The sequence below is a fragment of the Acipenser ruthenus genome, chromosome 12, assembly GCF_902713425.1.
Source record: "Acipenser ruthenus chromosome 12, fAciRut3.2 maternal haplotype, whole genome shotgun sequence".
Classification (NCBI taxonomy): Eukaryota; Metazoa; Chordata; class Actinopteri; order Acipenseriformes; family Acipenseridae; genus Acipenser; species Acipenser ruthenus.
Window position 1 is genome coordinate 37,787,610 of NC_081200.1, and position 18,517 is coordinate 37,806,126.

The window sequence follows — 18,517 nt, forward strand, 5'->3', positions numbered from 1 at the left end:
ATGGGTCTTTTCAAGTTTCAGTAGAACGTGACACGGCAGGGTGAACTTGGGAAGGAGTATTCCACACTTCCCCAAGCTCAGACTTTTACTTCCTCTTCACTGAGCTTCCCTGGTTATTTGTACTGTGAGAGTCAACGAACTTCATGTGTAGTTTAGAAGTCAGTGACTCAACCAATTACCTTTGATTCCATTAGGGAATTCCAGAAGGCCCTAGCTCAGAGAGTCTATAGAAAGGAGCAGCTTTGTTTGAAAAAAAAAGATTTTTGACTCGAGAACATAAGGCAGGTTTATGGCCACACCTCCTGTCAATAAACCAATGAGACCTTATCGTTGTTCCATTATCTTCTGTTGTGGCAGAAAATAAACATCAGAAACATTACTGTAAGTTAGTGTGCATGCTGTACCTTTGTTACACAGTATTTATACCGTAATTATGAGACACTTTTACAATGTAATTACTGCTTAACTTTCAGCTTTTCATCTGTTCAGGGAAAGATTTCAAAGATCAGTGAATGCCTCCAAGAAGTTATCAAATCCTCCTTTGGGTTGTTCTAAAGGTTAAATATGGCGATAATACCCTGTTCCCTGAGCAATATCCACACGACAATTGTTGAATCTGTTCTCTGAAGGTAGGAAAGTCATGAGCTTTGCTGAATTACAATAGCAACCAGGGAAGAAGTACTTTACCAAAACATGCCTTTGCACTAGAGGGAGAAGATGACTTGCTAGGATTTGGAGGGCTAATTCAAAACTCAGCAGCATGACTGGAACAGATTTTCCCTCAGATCCCGCTAGTTAATAGCCTGTCTCGACTCCTTTGTTGGAAATAAAATAGACTGCTCACTTTTCCTGAATATTTGAAACAATGTTAACATGGTCCAAATTGTGCATTAACAAGCAGCATTAGAAATACTTTGGTTCTTGTTGGACATGCCTATGAATGATGATACAAGACATTAGCAAGAACGTTGGTAGAATTCCAAAGGGCAATATCTAAAGCAACACATACCATTTCAACCACTCACCTGCTCTCAAACATAATTGCTATCAAAGGTTTGTGGTAGACATTTAAATTTAAATAGATCTATAATAATGTTAACACTTTGGCTACCTTAAACTGAGCTAGGGCAGGATTTGACATGGAATAAATTATAATGATATATTCTGTAAGCAGCTTGCATTGAGTTGACATTGACCTCGGGTGACAAGCAATCGACTGTGGCTATACAGTATGAGGCAAACCACGCATAATCAAGAATGCAGGGTAAAGATTGTGCCGACCGCTCTGGAAAGATATTTATTCATTGTGAAAGGTGTACTGTTTGATAATTGTTGGTAATATTCTTTGATTGTTTAAATATTTTGGTGATGGATAAAGACTGTCCATTTAATCTACAGACGTGCTCAAATTTGTTGGTACCCTTACAGCTCATTGAATTAATGCTTCATTCCTCCTGAAAAGTGATGAAATTAAAAGCTATTTTATCATGTATACTTGCATGCCTTTGGTATGTCATAGAATAAAGCAAAGAAGCTGTGAAAAGAGATGAATTATTGCTTATTCTACAAAGATATTCTAAAATGGCCTGGACACATTTGTTGGTACCCCTTAGAAAAGATAATAAATAATTGGACTATAGTGATATTTCAAACTAATTAGTTTCTTTAATTAGTGTCACACATGTCTCCAATCTTGTAATCAGTCATTCAGCCTATTTAAATGGAGAAAAGTAGTCACTGTGCTGTTTGGTATCATTGTGTGCACCACACTGAACATGGACCAGAGAAAGCAAAGGAGAGAGTTGTCTGAGGAGATCAGAAAGAAAATAATAGACAAGCATGGTAAAGGTAAAGGCTACAAGACCATCTCCAAGCAGCTTGATGTTTCTGTGACAACAGTTGCAAATATTATTAAGAAGTTTAAGGTCCATGGAACTGTAGCCAACCTCCCTGGGCGCGGCCGCAAGAGGAAAATCGACCCCAGAGTGAACAGAAGGATAGTGCGAATGGTAGAAAAAGAACTAAGGATAACTGCCAAAGAGATACAAGCTGAACTCCAAGGTGAAGGTACGTCAGTTTCTGATCGCACCATCCGTCGCTTTTTGAGCGAAAGTGGGCTCCATGGAAGAAGACCCAGGAGGACTCCACTTTTGAAAGAAAAACATAAAAAAGCCAGACTGGAATTTGCTAAAATGCATATTGACAAGCGACAATCCTTCTGGGAGAATGTCCTTTGGACAGATGAGTCAAAACTGGAGCTTTTTTGGCAAGTCACATCAGCTCTATATTCACAAACGAAAAAATGAAGCTTTCAAAGAAAAGAACACCATACCTACAGTGAAACATGGAGGAGGCTCGGTTATGTTTTGGGGCTGCTTTGCTGCGCCTGGCACAGGGTGCCTTGAATCTGTGCAGGGCACAATTAAATCTCAAGACTATCAAGGCATTCTGGAGCGAAACGTACTGCCCAGTGTCAGAATGCTCTGTGTCAGTCGCAGGTCACGGGTCCTCCAACAGGATAATGACCCAAAACACACAGCTAAAAGCACCCAAGAATGGATAAGAACAAAACATTGGACCATTCTGAAGTGGCCTTCTATGAGTCCTGATCTGAATCCTATCGAACATCTATGGAAAGAGCTGAAACTTGCAGTCTGGAGAAGGCACCCATCAAACCTGAGACAGCTGGAGCAGTTTGCTCAGGAAGAGTGGGCCAAACTACCTGTTAACAGGCGCAGGAGTCTCATTGAGAGCTACAGAAAACGTTTGATTGCAGTGATTGCCTCTAAAGGTTGTGCAACAAAATATTAGGTTAGCGGTCCCATCATTTTTGTCCATGCCATTTTCATTTGTTTTCTTATTTACAATATTATGTTGAATAAAAAATCAAAAGCAAAGTCTGATTTCTATTAAATATGGAATAAACAATGGTGGATGCCAATTACTTTTGTCAGTTTCAAGTTATTTCAGAGAAAATTGTGCACGTCTGTATGTATGTATATATATATATATATATATATATATATATATATATATATATATATACACACACAATGTGTGTGTGTGTGTGTGTGTTCTTATTTGACTTTATTTATTTTTTGCATCGAATAAACCTAACCTTGTCCAAATGCTGTAAGTACAATATGTTTCAATGAACAGTAATTAGTGTCTTTATTCTTAGAACCAGGTTCTTGCACATAACTTTACATGTTATTAATCTAAGGACTGCATCTGGAAGTGCTTTCCCCATAGGATATACTACAGTTCCCCCCTTCCTGGGTAGTGTAATACACCAGGGGGCTGGGGGATCTTAACATAATGATGTCGTCCATAACTTGAAAGGCCTGAAACGTACTCCAAGGAGGTGAGCTAAAATGCAAGCCGCCTTGCCATGCATTAGAAATGGTGTCTGGTTTATAGAATATAAATATGTGAACCTCTTTGTCTGTAACAAGCAAATAACACAGGTTTGATAGGATCAAGAGTCATCATACAAGGATGTAGTGAGAAGATTCAGATCAGATTTAAGCCCTAACAAGACTGGTGCTTCTTGAATAGGGCACGACAAAAATAGCCTCTGTTTTTATTGCTTATTCTCTTTTGACTGCTTAGAGGGATAGCTGTCTTTCTCCTGTGTCCTAATGTGCTCAAGACACGTTTCCTTCTTGTGGCTTCCTGCCTCTGGGAGCTGCTGTCAAGATTGACTCCTTGCCTCCTTCCACTCGTGCGCACACATAGACAGAGACACAGAGACAGACAGACAGACACAGACACACACACACACACACACACACACAGACAGACAGACACAGGCAGACAGACAGACAGACACAGGCAGACAGACAGACAGACACAGGCAGACAGACACAGGCAGACACTCACTCACACACACACAGGTAGACACACATAGACAGACACACACACACAGACAGGCAGACACACATAGACAGAGACGGACAGACAGACAGACACACACACACACACACAGACAGACAGACACAGGCAGACACTCACACACACAGGTAGACACACATAGGCAGAGACACAGAGCCAGACAGACAGACAGACAGACAGACACACACACACACACACACACCCCACACACACAGTGCTGTAAATAAGTTACATACATCCGCCCCCCCCCCCCCCCCCCCCCACCCCCTTCAGATTAATATGTAAATGTGTCAGCACAGGAACAGGCCACAGCAGCAGTGCTAATACTCTAAATGATCCTTCAAAACAGTAATTAGAAGTTTTTCATCACACTAATTTGACATGGCAAATTAGTGAAGCTGTGTTAGGGGGTTCTGCAGAAACAGGGCTTCTGAGTGTAGCAGACAAAGGGTCTTGCCAAAAGAGCCAAGCTATTAGCAGGGGAGTCTAGTTAACATTACAGAGGAGCAACAATTAGCAAAAAATTCAATATCATCAACTTGAAGCTAAAGGTCCCCTTATGAATGTTACAATGCAGTTCAGTGGTAATAAGCTATGATTCAAGAAGAACGTTTTTCTGTGATATCTGTGAATCTGTGATAGAGAGCTTGAATGGATAAATACATTGCAATTTAACTTTACCATCACTATTCTGGAACTAGTTTGTATCTGCAAATTAAGATGGCTGGAAAGATTGTTACCTAAACACACACAAACAGCTATTCCTGAAATATGTGTTTAGCATTAAAACAAACCACTCTGAGTCCTTTCTAGTAGATTACAGTGAATTACCTATTGGCAAAGGAGCGCTTTACCTTGGGTTTTTGGAATCAGAAGTTGGTGTCAGTTATCTAGGGGTTGGTTTGACGTTGCTCTTTGTTGTTGTACGATCTCCTGTTCTGCTGGAGAGATGCAGTCTTCTAAAGGAAGACTTGAACTTTGACACGCTGGGATCATAACCAATGACACTTCTGTATGTCTGCCATTAAAGTGACTTACTTTTCAGAAGTAACTTTCTGTACGATACAGGCCCATTATGGAAGTCAACAAGTACAATGGAGTTAGGAGCAGCTTTTGGTACTATTGTTCCAATAAGTTACCCAGTTTCTGACTCTGTGAAATGTCAAGTTGGCCTGTTCCCTCCTGTGGAGCAGCTCTTGCAGTTTGTTAGAACCAAAACATAAAGTAGGTTGAATAAGATGTTAGGGGGCCCAAGAAGCATGATGCTGATGTGTACAAAATGGTTGTACTTATTATTGAGAGGCCAATTTTTGTAATTGTTCCTATTAAGATTTTACAGTTTTAAAAAACAAATGTATATGGTTACCTGGGTTGCAAATGATGCTGTCTGACAAATTTCTACCTTGACTAAACATAAAACAGCAAAGACTAAGGCCACCAAAGGGGTTAAATAAACAAATAATGATGACACTGTGTAGTCATATTTCTTTGCTTGAGGCCTGCAGAGTCTATCTGCTCCAGGCTGTGGGACTACCAGCCAGCAAAGGCGAACTAATTAGGCGCAGGCAAACACTTAGGCAATCGCACCTTGTGAATATAAGCTTCTTCCTGTCATTTGCTGAGGCTCTCCACTGCCTCTGAGCGTGAGACAACAAATCCCCTGCAAGCATGTTCCTCGCTCTCCCTGTTAGTGAGATCTAACAGATTACAATTGCTGGAGGTGAAAGGTGGCAGTCTTGTCGGGTAATGACATCGTCTCCAACATCTTCTATTAAAATACTGGCACTTGTTTAGACTAGCCTATTTACACCTACCTGAAGAGGGCCTTTTCTAATGTAATTATTAGCCTCTGTGGCCCTGTCATTGAGGACGAGAATATCATTCATTTTCAGCTTGATTCTGCCCGTGCTGCTATCCCCTACTCGGGCACAGTCAACTCATCTTCCCAGGACTAAGTGTGGACACGAAGGCCGGCAGAAAAGAGCTGCATTAACAAGAACAAGCCTGCAAGTGAGCTTGGTGACAAATAAGCAAATAGCAATTTATTCTAATGCCTTGCAGAACAGAGTAATGGAATAGAGGAACAGAGCTCCAATGTGCTGGAAAATGTGTGTGTGTAGGGGGGGCTGAATTTAAATAGTAACTCTGCCATATATCTCTGCAGGGTGTTTATAAGCAATACTGACGAATACAATGTTGCTTGTATATTCAGTTCTGCTTTGGCTAAACTGTAATTGGTGGTTGGTAAACAAATGGTAAATTACATGATAAAGAATTTTGCTCTGAGCTGCTGGCAGTGCTTTCTGTTGCCTTTACCAAGCCTGTTTTACAAACTGTGCCCCAATTTCATTTTGCTTCATCTCATTTTATTTCCAACTGCTAACTGCACTCGGTCTTATAGGTACAGTCCATCTCATGACAGTTCATGCATAACTTCGACTACTTTAATTTCCTAGAACTATACTCCCTAATAAAATGACCACATCCCATGTATAACAAGTTCATAACCACATATGTAAATAATGCATCAAATCTCTGGTGGCCAATGTACCTGCGAGTGTTCAAAAATAGCTCCAACATTTGTATACAAGTGTATTACGGCAGCACCTAAGTCCACTTGTTAATATGGCAAGATGAGAAAAACATCAAACCACAGGAAACACCTTGAATATTGTATAGTGTCAGGATTTGCAGAATTTGAAAGGTGTGACATAATGTAACACATTCGTTAACCCTCCTGTCAGAGATGCTTGAATCCACATCCGTGGCCTGATATCTGAATGTGACAAGCAATATTTAAAGCCCTGTGCATTTTGCAAATACAAAACATCAAGAAGCAAAACTATATACAGTGAGTAAACCAGCAATAAAGAATAATGCTTTTTTTTCTTTGTGAACAGTATTCACAATGTAACCGAATACTTGGAACTAGAGGTGTGCTGTTACTCATGTAATTGCCTTTTAATATTTATCGGCATGTAAATAAATCCATTAATTAATGGGCTGATTTCAAAGCCTTGCCTTTACAATTCAGTACCAATCAATGGCAATTGACTTCATGGCCTCGACACTGGATTAGCTTCCAATCGGCTTTTAAAACATTCAGTGCAGAAGTTAATTGCCATTGATTGGTACTCAGTCGTAAAGGTGAGGGAAGGCTTTTTTTTGTTTTGAAATCGTTTGACGAGTATCAGCACACCCCTACTCAGACTGATTGTCGACCGGGCTCCATTCTTAACTTAGGATGGGGGCGTGTCTGAAAGGAACTGCACTTAGAATGTGCTTTGAAAAGGTGTGAGCTGTTAAAACACCAGATATGATGTGATGGTATGTATTACCAGTGTAAATGCATGTAAATATAACAACAGAATACATAAAACAATATTCCTGAAATATGTGTTTAGCGGCATAATAGGGTGTTTGTCAGATTTACAAGATATCATGTATAATGCATGCTAGCCTTTCAACTATGCACAAAATCCAGATGTTCTTTTATCAGATTATGCATATTCTGTAAACATAGTTAAACGTGGCGGAGGAGAAACATTTTCTGTTACCAACAAGAGCAATTCAAAATTTCCAACGTAAGAGTATAATGGGGTTTCTGGAAAATGCAGACCTCAGCCAGGCATTTTAAAGGTCTGGTGTATGCATCACCTCTTATGAAGAACTGCTCATCAGTACATCGCAATGCTGGGAACATTTCTGAAATATTCTTCATGTTGGAGACCAAAGGCAGCAGCCAAGAACTGAAATATATCCACTCTGAACTAAAACGCCAGTCATGATTGCCATTAAAAAAGCACAAGATTAAAGTCAAAGCACTTTCCCATTGGCTTTTAGTCTCTGACTCTTTGAAAGCGCACCCTTAATGATTTTAATGTCTGTTAGAACCTTCTTTGTGACAACATTTTCTGAAATGCTTTTTAATATGGAGATAAGGAGAAGAAAAAAAAGATATCTGTGAACTTCAAGGACATTCAAAAGATCATGACTTTCTAGTACTATAGAGTAGGGGTTATTTGAACTAATTTTGCACAACTTTTCTTCTTTTGTATACAGCCTTTCTTTTTATTTGATATAGAACTGTCTATTTTCTAGATTTAAAAAACGTTCTTACAGAAAAAGGCCAGAAACCCGGTCGCACACACACACACACACACACTTCTGTTACAGTGGCCAGAAGGTTTTCAACACTTTAATGATGTGAATGTCAGCAGTGAGGCATTTTTAATGGCCTCACTAACTTGAAGGTTTCCGTGGTCCTAGTCTTGGTATAAAAGGTGTGAAAAGCTGAACCATATCCTCATTTTAATTGTTGAACTGCACTACCATTTCAGATTCTCCGTGCTTATATGGCCCTTTAGCAGGGACTGCCCCTCATGTTGACCTGTTGTCCTTTCTCCTCCATAATGATATAACATCGGCAGGGAGAGCACTCGATAGACACACTTTAACCCCCAAACAAGATGAAAGAAAGCGGTCGTCTTTTTGTATGCCTGCTATAGAAGGTTATCATGATATTTTTTCCTAATTTATTTTTGTTTGATTGAGATTTTTTTTAAAAGCAAATACGTGCCCCAAAATGTGAAACTTTGTTTTGTGTTTATTTGTATAGTTTTTAATCATTATAGTATTATCCTGCAAAACACTTTGCTCTCCTTTTACCATTCAAAGCTACTCTGGACTTGATACTCAAAGCTGTTTTACACCATGAGCACAATGAAATTTAAATTAAATAAAAACGCATACAATAAATAAACAACAATGTAATTCCAGAGCTTGTAAGTATTTTTAAGATTTTCTTTTTCTTTCTCTGAGGATCCTCTGTATGTGCGTGCACTATTTTTTTTTTTTTTTAATCCACCTTTCAGTGTGTTCCAGTTTTGTAGATTGCAGGAATGATAGATAGTTCTGTGAATAATCACTACTCAAACAATATCACACGAAAAAACAGGTTTAGCCGAAAATAATAAGCTGTGACACCCCCCCCCCCCCCGACCCCTAAAATTGTTCTTAAAAAGACTAATAGCTTTGTTTACCCTTCCTCTTAAATGTTTTCCTTAAGGCTTTTGTAAATAGACTTCAGGAAACATTTTATCAGATTTTGTTATTTCCTAATGCTTATTTATTCTGTTTGTTCTCAGTTTCTGTTAAGTTTTCTGCAGTTTGGCAAGTGCAACACAGACTGTATTTGAAATGTGTCTGTAGGCACATTTTTGCCTGACAAGGATGTTAAGACTGAGGTGACAAAGCCTGCTTGGATCCCTGTCTTCCATTGTGTTTTGGATAAGTAAGTGTGCACAACACCTCTGTGATTAATATTTTTCTTTAGATGTTTCTATCAAGATTTCTATTAGGAGACAGATTTGGGGGAGACCTGCTAAACAGTAGGCTTACAAGACAGGCAGTGGGAGAAATGTTAAACACATTCTACCTGAGCAATACTAGTCCAAAAGAATCAAAAGCAGTTAAAATCTTTACGTGAATGTTTTTTTTTTTTTTTTTTTAAATATTACTGTAGTGAGTGTGCTATAGCGTTTTGAACATGTTTGTTACAATCTGACCTTCTAAACATACAATGCAGCAGTTGTATTACAGAATAACTTTTGAGTGATGTTACATTTTAATTTTGTATTTATCTGCAGTCTAAACATTTTGAAATAATAAAAAAAAAAATCCACAAAAAGTTATCAAATACCCACCTTTTGAAATCTATTAATATTATTCCTTTTAACTAGTGACTGCAGCAAAGAGACATTTACATTTGATATGGCTGTTTCACATTTAACAAAGGCTTCTTTACCTCTGGTTACTTCCCACCCTTTAGCCTGAAGCCTGGACTGTTTCTAACCCCATTTCCAGCAGAACAGCCGCCTAATCTGAAGAAGCATCCCTTCAGCTATGTATTATTAACAAGAACATTACAATGTAATGTACAGAAATGGCCTTCCTCTGAGGATGCTCTTAATAGGCAGCGAAAGCTGGATAACAAGCAGGGTAGCAGATAAGAAAACACGTAGTATGTAGCTCAAGCCAGAGAATATAAATAGAGGGCCCCTTTGCCAGTAGTAAAGCTTGTTTTTTTTAACCTAATTGATATAATAATATGTTAAGCAGTGGCACACATACTAACCGTACCGGTATTTAATAATGCCAAGAGTTCACCTCGCTTATCTTCTTTACACATGTTATTTAATGATTCAGTCTTTATACCAGTGTATAAAAATATACCTAATGCATAATAGATAATACTACTAATTCTTATTACTGTATTATTTTATTGTATTTCAAAGGAAACAGTAGTTTGCTTACTTACTTTTCACAGGTCCATCCCATCCTATACGTTTCACTATGTTTCTTCTCATGTAATTTGACTTTTTGCCTGATCATGTGTACCTTCTCATTTCCATTCAGCTCTCTTTTGTGACGCTACAACACTGAATTCTCTCGTGCTGTCATTCCATTAACAGTGAACAATGTAGAGCCGATAGTGTAGATTATTATCTGCAGCTAAGGTCTCATTTTCAAGTCAATTTAACCTGACATACTGTGTGTAAGGGAAAAAGAAAAATGTTAATTTTCATTTCTCGTCATTAAAACAGAATCAATACAGTCCTTCAAAAGATCCCATCTAAATGCATTCCTTGCTAGTGGTGTAGGATCCTCATTGAAGTCTTTGGGGACACAGTGTATTTCTTTGTAACACTACTTTCTAAAGACAACATTCAAATACAGGACTTAACCTGTCCCTTGGATACTTGAACACAGATCAATATCAAGTGGTGAACTTCAACTTCGTTCTGAAACACATTCTCAATGTCAAATGCATTTCTTCTGGCTACAACCAATACTTGTGGTTACATTTTTTAAACAAATTATAATAGCTCATTAATCGCTTTTCTTATTACGAAAACAGCATTACTGGAATACTAAGTGGTGGAACAGCCCTATACCCCTAGTACTTGTGCAGTACAACTGCATTAAAAGGTTACTGTGCACAAAATACTGCAGTATATTTTAATAAATCAGTACCTAAGTAAGGCCTTTTCCCATCTGGTGGTTTGGTGGTTTGAAGATGTTCTCTTTGTGTTTATGTGTTCACTGGTAGTGGAAGCAGATCTACAAACTCTACTTCCTGGAAAATAAGCTGATTTAACATGTTGGTCAACCGCGATATAAAAATACAGCACAGGGCATGGATTTGTGTTTGATCACAGCCCAAAAATGAACTGAACCACAGCGGTTGGTTGGTGGGATCTTGAAGGTCGCATGTGAAACAGAAAGGAGCATTCTACCAAGAGCCTGCATTGATAGGAATGTGAGAGGTTGTGCTGTGCAAGATCCCAGGACAGAGACACCATAGAATATGCTGGTAATGGAGGAGGACGTTGTGCTTGTCTACTATCAGTGGTTTTTCTCCTCCATGGAAAATGAATGATATCGAAATAAAACAGGCTTGCGTTCCTAAAACTCATTTCTATCTTCCTGGTAGTCCTTGGCATATATTTACATTATTGTCTGACAGTTAGGTTACAATTGATGTCTAAAAACCACAAGGTAGACCAGACCATGTCCGACAAAAAGCAGATGCACACCCCTCAGTATCCACTAATGCCATGATTATTATTATTTATTTCTTAGCAGACGCCCTTATCCAGGGCGACTTACAATTGTTACAAGATATCACGTTATTTTTACATACAATTAACCATTTATACAGTTGGGTTTTTACTGGAGCAATCTAGGTAAAGTACCTTGCTCAGTACAACAGCGTCCACCACCTGGGATTGAACCCACAACCCTCCGGTCAAGAGTCCAGAGCCCTAACCACTCCTCCACACTGCTGCCCTAGCAGTGTTAGGGTTCAGGGCTAGAGGAAAGAGTCTCCAACACCACTTTATACACTGCAGTGCCCAATATTCTTCCAAAGGGTCTTCCAAGCTTGTATTCTATATTGTATTTTTCATATGGGGGGAAAAAGAGAATGGGGTTAAATATGACTCTTTTGAAGAATCTCGTTTAAGATTTTTAATGGATTTGAAAGCTCTTGGGTAGAAGCAAGTACAGTCAAAAGTTAGCATTTTGATGATGTGATTCAAACATGCAACATGCATGTTCCCTGGTGTGGAGTAGTGGTTAGGGCTTTTGACTCTTGACCGGATGGTTGTGGGTTCAATCCCAGGTGAAGGACACTGTTGCTGTACCCTTGAGCAAGGTACTTTACCTAGATTGCTCCAGTAAAAACCCAACTGTGTATAAATGGGTAATTGTATGTAAAAATAATGTGATATCTTATAACAATTGTAACTTGCCCTGGATAAGAGTGTCTGCTAATACATAAATAATAATAATATTATGGCAGTTTTCCTGTTCTGATAATGGGGACACATTTTGTGGGCTCCTAAAATACCCAGGCGAGGTTTGGAGCAGCTTCGCCGCAGATGTTGGTCACACGTGCAGTGGATGTGCTGTAGTAGGCAGGTTGCCATCACAGGCACCGAGGGAACAAAGAGTGCAACCGCAGCGATCCAAAGAAAATGTACAACATTCGTAATCGTGCCACTCCATTCACTTCGAGAACATCCATTTAATTAGTTCAGCTAAGCATTAAGGCACAAAAAAAAAAGTTTGAATGACAAGGTCAAGCTCTCGTCCTTTTACTAAATTAGAGAAGATTGCCATAAATTGCATAATATAATGAAACATCAATTTGCATATTTGCTGCTATATTAAAAGGGATCAGTTTTAGCTCACAAAGCAGAACAAACAAAAAAAAAACACGCAATTTAATATCACAAATTACTCTTAGGAAGTGACCCTCAGCAGCAAGCCTGATTAGCGCTACTTAATTAGGAGCATCCAGAATGGAAATCCCCCTATATCTCCCACTATGTGTGTGTACAGCCAGCAGTTTAGTCCCAGATTCAATATTTACTCGACGCTGATATGTTTGTATGGGAGTCTTTCCCAGCATTATGAAGACATGCAAAAAAATTAATATTCAAATATGAAAAAAATACAAATCTTAATACCTACTCGTTTGCATGCAGGTGCAAACCAATTAACAAGCTGGCATTTACAATACCTTTAATTAATATGTTGTCTCATGCAAACCTGCCTGTCATTTCTTTGAAATGTTTAAACATCTTATCCGTGCATAATCAAATATCAAGAACTGCACAGCACTAGCAGATGCATGATAAGTTCTCCTAAACTGTTGCCAGGAACTGCAGCCATATTCGTTTCTTCTGAACACAATACTGTTGTGTACTGCAGATAGATAGCTATTAACACTGACGGTACAAGGAGGGTGGCTGTGTCATTGTGCAAGTGGAAGGAGAAACAGGGTTAGGCTTTGATTCCACACTGAATTTCTGAGAAGATATCAGTTAGCTATTCTTAATATAGCATTCGTGCAGAGCCTGTTCACTGTTCTTACAGAAGGCTTTATATTAGACTTAATCAATTTTGAAGTAAGGTTGAGGTTTTTACTAGAAGAAACAAAGTCAAATAGATAAAATGTGGTTCTGTGTTATGAATTTGGCTGTTTTAGTGGTGGTGTGTGTATATATGTGTGTGTATATTATATACTGTATACATATATATACACACACACACACACACACACACACACACATACTGCATTAAGTAAGGTATTTGTCTCCTTCATATGAGAATTAGTTGTGAGTAGACCCTTTCCTTGTGGAAATGCGTATGTACCTGGCTAGGTCACATACTCTCAAGGTGTGAAAACATGTGTGTGGGTGGAGGTGAAAAGAACAAAAAAGAAGAGCATTCACAGTAATACTAATACTACTTGAAATGTATTTGCTTAAGATTGTAAGTCGCCCTGGATAAGGGCGTCTGCTAAGAAATAAATAATAATAATAATAATAATAATAATACTAATACGAGGAAATCATTGAATAATAAGGTAACAAAAAAGGGAAGTTAGTAGGTAAAGCATGTAATTGATCTTGTTTCTGCTTTTGGGTATTCTATTGTCGTCTCCCTACAATCCCAAGACGAGAGTGACACAGTAAACAACACGTTGTATCCTTTTCCAACCTCTCCCAGTCCACGCTGAGGTCTTAGAGCAGGGGTGTCAAACTCAGTTCCTGGAGGGCCGCAGTGTCTTCTGGCTTTCGTTCCACCCGAGCTCTCAATTACTTAATTGGTCTGATGATTTGATTAATTGGACACATTTAACACTTCTCTCAAGGTCACAAAATGGTTCATAGGTTGTGTATCTTGAATCAAGTGCATTTTTTAAATCATCAACTGTAAAATACCTTGAAAAATATGAAATATGTCCAATTGAACAAATAATTAGATCAGTTATGTTAATTGAGAGCTTAAGTTGGACTGCAAACCAGAAGACCCTGCGGCCCTCGAGGACTGGAGTTTGACACCCCTGTCGTAGAATGACACAATAAATGACACGTTGTATCCTTTTCCAACTTCTCCCAGTCCGTGCTGAGGTCATAGAGTGACACAATAAACGACACGTTGTATCCTTTTCCAACTCCCAGTCCACTCTGAGGTCATAGTGACACAATAAATGACACGTTGTATCCTTTTCCAACTCCCAGTCCACTCTGAGGTCATAGTGACACAATAAATGACACGTTGTATCCTTTTCCAACTCCCAGTCCACTCTGAGGTCATAGTGACACAATAAATGACACGTTGTATCCTTTTCCAACTCCCAGTCCACTCTGAGGTCATAGTGACACAATAAACGACACGTTGTATCCTTTTCCAACTCCCAGTCCACTCTGAGGTCATAGTGACACAATAAACGACACGTTGTATCCTTTTCCAACTCCGTCCACTCTGAGGTTGTCGAGTCTTCGACTCAATCCCACTGCTGGCTTTTTATTTTCAGGCCTGTAATAACACAAGAGAGTGAATGGTGGTTACCCACAGCCCCAGTGTGTGCCAGTGTTTGGCATCTTGAAAACAAAAAGGAGAGACTTGCCCTGTAATTGCATTGCATTGCACAAATGCTTTAGGAATGCAGTCATTTTCTATTGCTTTTCTCTAATCTGCCTAAACCCTGCCCCGTTGTATTGTTTGACATTATCCATTTACAGTAATACAAACGCAGCATATACTTTATATGTACATTCCTATTTATATATTGTTGTATCATATTTAATACATCATTGTCTGGCAAATGGACCTGAAAAAACTTGGTAGTGAAACAGCTGAATTGAATTAGATCTACAGGCGTAGCTGTATCCCAAGACTGGGAGGAGCACTGCAACATTCAAAATCCATCGTCTCTAAGAAGCCCATAATGTAAATGTTGTTTATTTAAAAAAACACTGAACCTCCCGCAGCAATGACCCCAGTGCTAATATTTCACGTAATTAACCCATTTATGAAAAATGAATTTGCGAATATGCAGCAGTTAAAACTATAAGGCCTTATTAGGTATCCACTCAGCTGGAACTAAACTGTATTTGCTTAATCTACATTTGAAAATGTATTATCAAAAATAAATGTTGGTGAACGTAAGAGTCTGATTATATGTTTTGGGCAAATTGGTGATAATGAGTCAAGAGACTTTGTGTTCATTCACATACATTAAAACAGCAATCATTATGAAATTAAGGCTAAGATTAATCCTGTTAATGACACTGCAGAGCTTCTGGGAATAGAGTAACCCAGATGTCGCGCTTGCTGTGATCCTGCACATCCATTTGATAGTGCAACCCCTTGAAGTGTTCTTCTAACATGCACACTAGCCGTTACCCCACAGTTCCAGCACTTGAAATGCAAATGAGGAACAAGGCAGACTAATAATGAGAGCAGATTCCAGTGATAAGAAAAAATGAATAAATTAAAATGAGATCTGAACTGCAGATAAGAAAAAGCAGCAGGCACCATGATATCCTCAATTAGAGTGGATGACATCTCCTGTCTATTGCTCTATAATAAAGCCCTCACTCCGTATTCCAAAGCACACGATTCTAACACTGTTAACATTTTAATGTCTTGGGCGTGCATGGTAACATTAATTACCAGGCCATTTGGGTGACTTCTGAATCTCTTTAATGGAAATCTGAGCTCTGGCTTAGGAGCGTTGCATTAAAAAATAATAAGTAATATTTACAGAACTGCAGAGCAGTCATGCTGCATTCAACTGGTTTAACAATAAGATACTTGATGCCATAATAAGAGATTATTTTATACATTTTAAAAAGGATGCAAGCACATGATTTACTTTATATATATATATATATATATATATATATATATATATATATATATATATATATATATATATATAAATATAAAGTATATCATTTCTCCATAAAACCCACTGTTTAAATGAGCAGCTGAGAGAACATTGTATTTTAGATTTACTTTGCACAGGATTTAAATCTATGTAAATCTTCCTAAATCTTGATGCCCAAATCCAGTAATTTGTAACAATCTCCCCTAACAATTTCAGCTAACATTCACATTTATGGTTGGTCTGCAAATCTAAGCTGCTTGGAAAATGATTCCTGTCCACACCAATGCTTTGTTGAATTATTCGGTGGTGATTGTAAACTGTGTGGTTTTTTGTGCTTGCTCTGCTTGTGCGATATGGTAAAGTGAATTATGGTCCTCACCAGTGTTGATAATTGATAGTAATAACCCACTTACATCTATTTCAGCGCTGAGAGGATATATATATTTACAGTAGGGAGAAGTGGACCCACAGTTGACTAGGGAAAGAAAAGAATACATGGGCCCATCCTCAAAGAATCCACCAATGCATACACTGAAAACCTAGAGAGCAGGGAAATATGGTGTTCCTGGAAAAAGCACTGTGTGTAAGGCTGCTTGATGTATGCCTCTAGTAATACAGAGGTGGAAATGGCTACTTTTTAAAACAATAAACCATTTGGTTTTGTAGTAAAGCAGATTAAGTTGTGAATGTCTGCTCATTGATTTTACATGTGAGTGTGTACATGCTTGTTTAACCTCGCTTAAAAAGAGACTTTAGTCAGAAATGTGGTTAGAGAAGAGAGTATTTTCTATGGCTTTATTATGAAAAAGTTATTTCTAAAACTACTGATGAACCAACAACAGTTCTATAAATTGCTTTAAACCTCAGTAATCTATGAACATATAGTATACATTATTTATGGAGCATAGCAGCAAAAGAGAACAAATTATCAACATTCTTGAACTCTGGGTTTGTAACACTATGGGCTGTTTAGAACATTTAACTTGTATGCTTAATCACACACATTTTGGGTTGAAACTAACTTTAAAACACATATTCATTTTTAGTATGCTTATTTAGAGTAAATTATGATGTGAGCATGAGGTGGTGTTGCTCTTGAAATAGAGTGGTACATCCAGCTACGTCAAAAGTCAACAAACTTTCTGACTAAAACCTTACAAGGAAATTGTCATTTCTGCTGTCTGGGAATATTGTTTTTAAATCCTAGAACACCAACATAAATACACATAACCAATGCTGTTAACTGTCTGTTCTTCGTTATAAATGAGGCTCTTTCAGTGTTTGTTACCTCTGCCCTGGCAGCAGCCTCTTAAACATATTCAAGTCATATACTGCCCCCTAGTGAGCAGATGCGTGTGTTTGAAACAGGAATCAGTGCAGCCCTCTGCATGGCTGATTAGTTGCCCCACTCGGAAATTTAGTTATGAACAGAGAATCATTGAGGTTTTAGGGAAGCAGCGACGTATGAGGCAATATTGTTAACTATAATCAAAAGGCAATTTATAAAGCTTGGAAATGAATGGGCAGGGATGTGTGTCCTTGGTTAGTTCACGCATGCATGAGACTTGTGGGGTGGGTTGTGGGATGTGGGTTGTGGGATGTGGGATGTGGGGTGAGGTGAGGTGGGATGGGGTGGGGTAGCAGTTTCAATCAGATCCTTAAATTGTCTGGCTATATGTGTTTATAGTATACTAAATATTATTTTAGGACACAGAGGCTGAATTAAACTAAATACAAAAATGTATGCAAAATTGGCCTTTCTGAATAAGGAAGCAATAGTAGTGGAACAAATAAAATAGAAAAAATCAATACAAGATTGTTAAAGCAGATACCATTGTCCCAGCTTTCTATTGTCTGTTTGCTCTTTTATGAGGCCAAAACTATTCCTGGAGACAGTGAGAGAAAGATAAATAAAGATCATAATGGCCAGCATAAGCTTTATTCATTGGTAGAAAGTAGAAATCATCTAATATGTCTCTGCTGCCCTAAAGGTAAAACCAGTCTTCTTTAATACAGCTTCTTTCAAATGACTATTATACTTGACTCCAACGGTGCAAACGATATTATTTTTAGCGATGTGCCTAGAGTATACAGCGCAGGTGAGAGAGAGGGAGAGAGCGACAACCTTTATATTTAATAAGCTGCTTTGCCGTTGTTTACTACCAGGGATTTCCATGTTCATTAGGAACTGTGGAATTATTCATGAGGAAGTTGGCTTCCTGTTCACCTTGCTAGAAATGCATGTTGTCTGCGGCGTGATTTATACATCCTAGGTTCCTCAGACAGCTATCACTGAGGTTAATATAATACTTAGAGTAAAATGTGCCAGCAGGGTTTTTTTTTGGTATCTGCACCCTAACTGTAGAACCTGCA